The sequence below is a fragment of the Panthera pardus genome, unplaced genomic scaffold (assembly GCF_024362965.1).
Source record: "Panthera pardus isolate Hobbes unplaced genomic scaffold, ASM2436296v1 HiC_scaffold_24, whole genome shotgun sequence".
In the NCBI taxonomy this organism is placed as follows: domain Eukaryota; kingdom Metazoa; phylum Chordata; class Mammalia; order Carnivora; family Felidae; genus Panthera; species Panthera pardus.
The window spans coordinates 140,106,665-140,114,965 of record NW_026526810.1 but is presented as its reverse complement, the minus strand read 5'-3'; positions in this window follow the sequence as shown (position 1 = coordinate 140,114,965).

Sequence of the window (8,301 nt, the reverse complement as noted above, 5' to 3'; positions counted from 1 at the left end):
AGTGCCATAAAAGGTCAGACTCCCTGCAGAGACCAACAAGCAGGCACCAGTCTGGGGGTACAGGGGTGTGTACTTCGTATTCACCTCCAAAGGAGGTGGACACCGAGGACAGTGTTCCTAGAATAGTGTCGAAGAAGAGGCCAGCTGCTTGGTCCACTGTGTTGCGGCCAGCACCGTGGTGTTGTGCTTGATTAGCCAGGCCTAGCTAGTGATGGAGGCAAATCTACAAGGAGCATCATGGCACCTAGGGTGGAGGTCTTGGCCAAGGCAATCTCCCCCTAGTGGCTGCAATCGTCGCTGCTGTCACCAATGGCTCCCCACCTGTCAGGTATTGGGTGGGACACCTCAGTGTGGGAGGCCACAGAACACAACTCTGGGAAGAAATAACTTCTATCACAGATTTTCCCTGTCACGATCCACTACACCTACATGTCCAAGGACCAGCGTGAGAGACAGAAAGGGTGACAGGCACTATACCATCATGGAAATGCAAGGCTTGCTGGAATCATTTGTCCAAAGGGAGGGAGACAAGGACACTGATTGGCTTTTGTGGGTCTTCGTCATTGGCTCCGAGCTGTTGCTTACAGCACTTAACATGCTGCAGCTGGCTGGATTGGTCCAAGACCGCCAAAGTCATCATTCACTGAAAAACTCAAAGTATCCACAGCCTGTTTACAGAGACACCCTAGAGGAGCCTCCAGACTTTTCACTCTATCAAAAGACCATGACAAGCACACCAAGGCACAGGGCAGGAGACACAGACAAAAAAAAAAAGGGGGGAAAGGCTCTGAGGAAGACACTCCCCAAGCCCCCAGAGCCCACAGAGGTAGGAAGAAAGAAGCTCTGATTCCTGGGACTTGGATTTTTATGGCATGGCAGCACAGGCCCACTGGGAGAGGTCAAGCCCAGGTGACGCCATCCAACTCTAAGATAGAATGGGGACAATTCAAAGAGTGTGGGGTTTTTGTTTTTTGTTTTTGCCTTGTGTCATGCGCCCAAGACCCTTGACCATTTCCAACCTGGAGGAGAGGCCCTTGACAACACCATCTAAGGCGCTCTTCATGAAGGACCACTCTGACCTTAAGTCTGTGCCATTACATGCACAGTGGGGGAACAGGACGACATAGGTTCCTGTCCACGTGACAAGAACCTGATCTCAGCACCCACTGTGGAGACTTCCGGCGGAGGAGGGCATGCATCCATGCTGATAAGAACCGGTTTCATCAGGACCCCCTGGGGAGGATTCCAGGGGACGAGGGCCCAGGTCCACACCGAAAAGAACCCGGTTTCGTCAGGACCCGCTGTGGAGGATTCGGGAGGACCCAGGCCGGCTTCCACACAGACAAGGACCCGGTCTCCTCAGGACCCACTGTAGAGGATTCAGAGGGACGTGTTCCTGCGTCCACACTGGGGGACGTGGCCCCGCGTCCACACTGACAAGAACGCAGTCTCCACAGGACCCGCTGAGGATTCGGGAAGACGAGGGCCCGCGTCCAAACCGACAAGAACCCGGTCTCCTCAGGTCCCGCTGTGGAGACTTCGGGGAGACGAGGGCCCGTGTCCACACCGACAAGAACCCGGTTTCGTCAGGATCCGCTGTGGAGGATTCGGGAGGACCTGGACCGGTGTCCACACAGACAAGAACCCAGTCTCCTCAGGACCCACTGTGGAGGATTCAGGGGGACATGGCCCTGCGTCCACACTGGGGGACGTGGCCCTGCGTCCACACTGACAAGAACCCGGTCTCCTCAGGACCCGCTGTGGATACTTCGGGGAGATGAGGGCCCGTGCCCACCCCGACAAGAACCCGGTGTCGTCAGGACCCACTGTGGAGGATTCGGGAGGACCTGGGCTTGTGTCCACACAGACAAGAACCCGGTCTCCTCAGGACCCACTGTGGAGGATTCAGGGGGACGTGGCCCCGCGTCTACACTGACAACAACCCGGTCTCCTAGGGCCCACTGTGGAGGATTCAGGGGGACGTGGCCCCGCGTCCACACTGGGGGACGTGGCCCCGCGTCCACACTGACAAGCACCCGGTCCCCTCAGCTCCCGCCAAGGGAGGAGCAGGCGAGGAGAAAGCCAGGCCCCGGGAAGAGGAGCTTCCGGAACCTGGAGGCTGAGGGGGGCGCTGTTCGCCAGACCCTGGGGGGAAAGGACCCCGCGCGGCTTCGTGCGCGGTGACACTGTGTCCCCCGCGGGGCTTACCTCACCGGCGCCGGGCGGCGGGGCCGCGCGGCCGTGTTCCTGCTCCGCGCCCACTCGGTTCCCGCCGCTGCCTCATGCGGTTCGCGGTCCAGGAGCGGGCTCCGCTGGCGGAGCTCGCACTCCCACCCCTCTGGCCTCGCGGGTCCCTTCGGCCTCCGCGCGGGGCGGGGTGTCCCTCCCGAGTCTGCGACGGCGCCGTGGGGACTTCTGTGCGACACCCCGGAGCTGCAGATGGCTCCGGGCAGGACAGACGTGCTCACAGGGGCGGTTCCTCCGCGGCCAGGAGCACAGAGCAGCTCTCCGCCCCCGTGCGTCTTCCTGCCTTTCTGTCCCCAGTGCCCTGTCCTGGGACAGCAGGCCTGCCACCTCCTTGCTCAGATTTCCTCTGGGGCACGTCGTTCCTTCCGCCGCGCTTGCAAATGGCACCGTCTCTTCCTTTCTCTTTCCGACGGGTCGTCAGGAGCGTGCAGACGTGCACGTGGTGTGTGTGTGCTGCTCTCCTATCCTGCGAGTGTCCTCGTTGCTCCTTCCGTTGCCCTTGGAAATAACCCGCCAGTTATGTTACCAGCCAAAGTGGGTTTCTTCAGGAGTAGCGGAGAATTGCCATCCGGGCCCAGCAAGCTGTGGCAAAACCGCGGCCGAGCGGGGAGCACACGGAGAGGAGCGCTGTTTCGCGGAGAAGAGGAAGTTGGGAGCGTGGTTTTGAAGCGAAGTCCGCAGGAGGAAAGCAGGGCTGCAGGGCGAGCAGGCGCCTCCCGGGCCCAGCTGCAGGCGCGGTGGGTTTCCTGCAGGGGCCGCAGGGCACAGCTTCCCCTGGTGGGGCCTGAGCCTGGGGCTTCTCTCTGCGGAGGGTTCTAATCTTGGGTCTGTAGCGGTGGGTTGTTCCCCAGCCTGACCCTGGGTGGTGGGCTCCGCCTTCCAGCCTCCCCTCCCCGCCTCCCGAGTCCACTTCCGGGAGATGTCCCTTCATTGGTTTTCGCAGTTCTAACAGCTTCTTAGTGGCGTCTTGTGGACAACCGGAATTCCAAATCCCACTGCTTCCGCTGCACCCAAGACACGTGGCCACCAATAGAACCCTCCCACGTGCCTCTGGCTCAGGTGCTGCCTCCTGCAGGGCCCGTGGCCTCTCCGCCTGGGTGAGCTGGGTCTGGGCGTGGGCCTACGTCACAGCATTTGACCCCTCTCTTGCTTCTGTCATGTGGGGCTGACACTGTTGTTTCGAGGAGTACCTTACTCTGTGATTTCAGACGTGCAGTGAACGTGTCACAGCAGCGCAAATACACTTTACCTGGAAGCTCGTTTCTTTACCGCGTTTGCCGCTTCACACGAGATATTTTGGTGCGCTTTACCCCAAACAGGCACACCCTCCCGAGAAACCACCACAGAACCCCAAATGAGGAAATCCCTGCGTTTCCACATTAGACCCCAGACCACAGGCCCACTTCAAGTGTCCCCACCTGCCCCACTGTGAAATGTCTTTTCCCATTCTGATCTGGATTCTTTTGGGGAAGTGCTCCTGAGACTTTCCCCTATCTGTGTAACCTGGGGGGATTTAAAGAGCAAGGTGGTTCCTGGGGCTCCTGGGGTCTCAGTCTGCTAAATGCCGAGTTCACATCAGGTCGTGATCTCGAAGTTGCTGGGTTCGAGCACCTGCTTCTGGCTGTGTGTCAGCAGCTCAGAGCCTACAGATTGCTTGAGATTCTGTGTCTCCCTCTTGCTAACCCCTCCCCCTATCATGACCTGTCTCTGTCTCTCTTTTTCAACAATAAATAATAAATGTTAAAAAAAAATAGAGCAAGATGGTTCCTGAGTGGCCTTTTCTGGATGGCTTCTGTCACTGAGGATGTTTTCTGCATTCACCCATGTTGTGACGTGTATCAGTCCTTCCTTTTTAAATTCTGATTAAATGTATGTAACATAACACTTACCACGTAAGTCACTTTAAGCATACAGTTGTCTGGCATTAACTGCATTCACACTGTTGTACATCCATCTCCAGAACGTTGTCATGTTCCCCTAGGGAAACTCTGTATCTATTAAACCCTAAATCCCAATTCCCCTTTCCCCTCGGCCCCTACAGCCATATTCTACTTGGTGTCTCTGAGTGTGACTTTTCTGGACACCTCACTTAAGTGGAACCATAGTGTATTTTCCTTCTGTCACTGGCTCATTTCACTCAGCACAATGACTGCCAAGTTCAGTCGGTGTGCAGGTGTGTGTCAGAACTCTCTTCCTTTTGAAGGCTGAATTATATTCCATTGTGTATATACTACATTTTGTTTATTTACTCGCCTGTGAATACTTACTTGGGTTGCTTCCATCTTTTGGCTGTTGTGAAGAAGCTGCTATGGATACGGGAACATGAATACCTGCTCAAGGCTTTGCTTTAAATTTCCAGATGTAAGTGCAGATGTGGAGTTCTGTGATAGCTTTCTGAGAAACCAGTATTCTCTACAGCCACAACATTTTATTTTATTTCTTTGTATGACAGAATAATATTCCTGTTTAAGGGTCTGCCCCAGGTTGTTTATCCATTCACACACCGATAGGCATTTGCATAGTTTCTACAATGTGGCTATTGTGAACAGTACTGCTATGTATGTGCACATACACTTTGTTTAAACAACTGTTTTCAATTCTTCGAGATATACATCTAGGAGTAGTATTGTTGGGCCATATGGTAATTCTATGTTTTTATATTTTTTTTTGGGGGGGGGGGGAATTGCCAAACTCTTTTACACATAGTCTCCACCATTTTACATTTCCACAAGCAAGGTTGAAGGGTTCCAATTTCTCAACATCTTTACCAACATTTGTGATTTTATAGTTGTATTGATTAGAGCATTTTTAGTGCGTGTAAAAGGGTATCTCACTGTGTTTTAAATCTCCATTTTCATAAGGACTATTGATGTTTAATATCTTTTCAAGTGGTATTCACCATTTGTATGATTGCACTGGGGAAAGATATATCCAAATCCTTTGTCCATATTAAAAATTGGGTTGTGTTTTTGTTGATGAGTTGTAAAAACTCTTTATACATTTTGCATAACAGGCTCTTACCAGCAAATACTGTGCAAATATTGTCTTCCATTAGGCTTTGTCTTTTCACTTTGGGGATAGCATCTTCTGGTGCACAAAGGTTTCTAATGTTGAGAAAACTAAATTTATCTACTTTTCTTTCCTTGCTTGTGCTTTGGTGTCATCTCTAACAGCATTGCTAAACCCAATGGTCATGAAGATTTATCTCGATATATTGCTTCCAGAGGTCATAATTTTACATTTAAACTGTTGATCCATTTTGATTTGATGTTTGTATATGGTGTGAGATATGGATGCAATTTCATTCCTCTGCACATGGATAGCCAGCTGTCTAGCACCATTCATTAAAAAGACCATTTGCTCGCCAATGTCATGTTGTCTGCTCTTGTCAAAATTCAGTTGACTAAAGATGAAGGGGATTATTTCTGGGTTCTCCATTAAATATCACTGACCTGTACATATCTTTATTTTGTAATGTTTATTTATTTTTGAGACAGAGAACATGCAAGGCCCAGAGAGAAAGGGAGAGATAGGAAACTGATTGGTGTGCAAAGGAAAGTGTTTGGATAGACCTGAGAAGGATACATTTCTTTGACCTGTGGTTACTCGGTTGTCCTGTAACTTGATTATGTTCATCTAAACTCATAGAATCTTATAATAAACATGGTCATTTACCATATTTAAGTTACTTCTGTAAATATCTCATTACTTTGATTATTAGATAAAATTTTATAAAATCATTTCATAAATATTTATGTCTTCACACTCTGTATTGTGTTCCTTCTTAGCTTGGTGGTTGTCTGATGACCATATAGATTAGATAGATAGGATGGACCAGTTGTGTAGGGGGGACAGATTTAGTTCAGTTCATGAAAGTGACAGTTTCTAATGCAAGACTGTGGGGTCAAGGGGCTGAGATGGGGTGCAAAATAATAACATCATGGTAATGAACTCAAGGCTATTGTGGAGAGAGTCTGTCATGTTTTACCTATACAGTTCTTTCCTCAATGCGAATTATTATTAGGAGACCTGCCAACCTAACAAACTGTTGTTAAATCCACAGGAAATGAATGGAAGAGTCCAGAAGGAGGCTGGCAGGTGGTGGATGCAGGCATGGAGCCTGGTGGGCAGAAGCCTGGTGGTTGAGCAAGGGCCTGGAACGAGCTGTAAATGTTAGGCCAGAGGGACGATGGTCCAGATCCAGGACAGAGCTCTTGTCCCTGCACATCCCAGAGCTCAGGACATCCTGGGAAGGGAGACCCTGGGAACAAATGGGAATGGAAGCCAAAGCCCCAGAGGGAGGAGGAATCTACAAGCAGGCATGTGCTACCCCATGTGGACGCTGTATTCAGAAAAAATTGAAGTCATAATTATTTCTTTTGTATATCTCAAGTTGGTGTCAAATATTCTTTTCCGTATGAAATTATGGTCTTTTAAAAAATATTGCCAGTAGTGGATAATTTCATTATAATACATTCATAATGATGTGAATCCTCTATAATGACTTTAATATAACATAAAATTATCTATCTATCTATCCTCTATCTACCCTCTATCATCCATCACCTATCCTCTTATCTATTTACTATCTAGCATTCTGATCTCTATTTGAGATCTATTCAGCTAACTCAGCATTTATCCTCTTGGCACATGCCTTCAGGACTATGAACACATTTTCTACAATTTCTTTAGGCTCCGGATTTTTAGATTCCATTGATGTCCAGGTCAGCCAATCCATTTTCATTAATGTGGTTGTTTTAGTGCCATTAACTTCTTACCTCAGATACTGATGGTCTATGTCCATATCAGTGAAGAGTCCCCCACTTTTCTGTGACATCTGTGCCTCCTCCCTGAGTTAACAGCCCCTTGTGTTGGATGGGGATTTCTCAGGAGATGGAGACACCAGCCATGCATGGGAATCATATCTGCAGGTGACAGAAAGGTGTCCATGTCTTGGTGTCTGTGCAGTTAAAGATGTCGGCACTGCTTCCAAGCTTTGCAGATGACTGAGGAAGCAAACCCCCTCAGCAGAGAACCATCAAGATCAGAAGTCTCCAGGTGTGCCCATGCTTTGCAGGTGGTTGTCAGGTGAGGTTAATGCATCAGTGTGGAAACTAAAAGAACTATGATCCTGGGAACAAGTGTCCTTTGCTTGTTATATTTACACCAGACTGGACATCAATATAGATTTTTCCTATGCAGTTATGTGTGGAATGACTGTTAAAATTGAATGTATTTAAAGACTTGATTTGGAAAGTTTTCTGGAGAAAGTATGGATCCCTTCAAATATCTTTCGGACAGATAGAGTATAGTGAATTGTGGTCCACTCATTTGTTCACTATCTGATCAGAAAGGTGAGGCCATCACTTGACCTGCCTCCAACACAATTCATAGAACAAGTGTTGCCTTGACCGAGGACCAACAAGCCTGCAGATCCACAAAGAGATGCCCACAGGTGGACCTGGAAGGACCAGGGGAGCCTGACTCAATTTTTGTCCACTTATCAGGACATGCTTCCTCCCACACAGGCAAACTTCTCAAGATCTAGAGTAAACTCCAATCTCAGGGTGTGGGAGCCCACACCGCTCTCTCCTCAGACAGTGCTGAAGTCCCTAAGGAAGGCAGAACTGTATTCGAGAAACAGAAGAGACTGCAGGGCCTTCCTTGTGCCTGGTGAGAGGTCCCAAAGCTGAGGGTTTCAAATGTCAGATGTGGGATGATGGGAATGGTTGTGACTGCTGGTGACTGGCCCAGGCTGAGTCTCCTTGTCCCCAGGGGTCCTGTCCCAGGTGCAGCTGCAGGGGTTGTGCCCAACTGGTGAGTGCCTTGCACACTCTGCACCTCACTAGCAGCATCTTGGGGTTCTCCATCTCAACCAGTAATTTCTGGTGGAATTGGATCCACCGACCCCAGCAGAGTGGATGCAGTGGACGGTTCACATACTATCATATATTCTATATCACATACTAGGGTCCAGACCACAAGAGCCACATGTCCAAGAGTTAGGCAGTTTGTTAGGCAAGAGGAAGAGGGATGAAGCAGGTGCTGGCCACC